The sequence below is a fragment of the Lathyrus oleraceus genome, chromosome 4, assembly GCF_024323335.1.
Source record: "Lathyrus oleraceus cultivar Zhongwan6 chromosome 4, CAAS_Psat_ZW6_1.0, whole genome shotgun sequence".
In the NCBI taxonomy this organism is placed as follows: Eukaryota; Viridiplantae; Streptophyta; class Magnoliopsida; order Fabales; family Fabaceae; genus Lathyrus; species Lathyrus oleraceus.
The window spans coordinates 60278002-60279697 of NC_066582.1; positions in this window are offsets into that span (position 1 = coordinate 60278002).

Genomic DNA, 1696 nt, shown 5'->3' on the forward strand with positions numbered 1-1696 from the left:
AATAACTGGGTCGCTGTTGATGTTCCAACAGTCGTCCATAAGTCAACGTAATGTTCATTTTGTTTAAAAACCCTCCTCCCATACCAAAAGGAGGAGTGATGACATTGTTGGCTCATAAATACAATGATATTTTCATTCAATAAATTCATGTTAAATGTTTGTTTTTCCAATTATTTTCACTTTTCGCTTTTTGCATGAAATTGGTGATCACATAAAACCTTAAAAAATAGAATAAAATTAATCTTTTCATCTGCATAATGATTTGCCTTGTTTGAATTCTAAAATCACTTTTATATCCAAAATCATTATGCAGGTTGATCAAACCCATTGAACATAATGATCCAACACCATCTCCCAACTTTGAGTTCCCTGTATTTGAGACCGAAGAAGATGATGTTGAAGAGATTCCTGACGAGATTACCTGTCTACTTGAGCATGAAGAGAAGATCATTCAGCCACATCTTGAGAATCTGGAAACAGTCAACTCGGGGTCTGAAGATTGTGTTCGAGAAGTGAAGATTGGGGCACTCCTTGAAGAATCTGTTAAGAAGGGGTTGATTGAGTTGCTACGAGAATACGTCGACGCCTTTGCCTGGTCGTATGAAGACATGTCTGGTCTGGATACCGATATCGTACAACATTTCCTGCCGTTAAAGCCTGAGTACGTGCCCGTAAAGCAGAAGCTCAGAAGAACTCATCCTGACATGGCAGTGAAGATAAAAGAAGAAGTTCAGAAGCAAATTGATGCGGGGTTTCTGGTGACTTCTACATATCCTCAATGGGTGGCCAATATTGTGCCCGTGCCTAAGAAAGATGGAAAAGTCCGAATGTGCGTGGACTATAGATACTTGAATAAGGCTAGTCCGAAAGATGATTTTCCTCTACCACATATTGATATGTTGGTAGATAATACAGCTAAATTCAATGTCTTCTCATTTATGGACGGATTTTCCCGATATAATTAGATCAAAATGGCACCCGAGGATATGGAGAAGACAACATTCATCACACCTTGGGGAACATTCTGTTATCGAGTGATGCCCTTCGGTTTGAAGAACACCGAAGCCACGTATCAACGAGCTATGACTACCTTGTTTCATGATATGATGCACAAGGAGATCGAGGTGTATGTTGATGATATGATTGCAAAGTCGAGAACGGAAGTTGAACATGTAGAGCACTTGTTGAAGCTTTTTCAGCGTTTGAGGAAGTATAAGCTTCGTCTGAATCCTAACAAGTGTACATTTGGAGTCCATTCCGGCAAGTTATTGGGCTTTATTGTCAGCGAGAGAGGTATTGAAGTTGACCCTGCCAAGGTCAAAGCAATACAAGAGATGCCTGCGCCCAAAATTGAGAAGCAAGTCCAAGGTTTTCTTGGCCGCTTGAATTATATCTCCAGATTTATATCCCACATGACTGCCACATGTACGCCGATATTCAAGCTCCTCCGGAAAGATCAGAGTCATGATTGGACCGAGGATTGCCAAATATCCTTTGACAGTATTAAGGAGTATCTGTCCGAGCCTCCGATTCTATCTCCGCCTGTGGAAGGGAGACCCTTGATTATGTATCTGACAGTTCTTGAAGACTCAATGGGTTATGTCCTTGGTCAGCAAGACAAATCAGGGAAGAAAGAATATGTTGTCTACTACCTGAGTAAGAAGTTCACTGATTGTGAGTCTCGATACTCGATGCT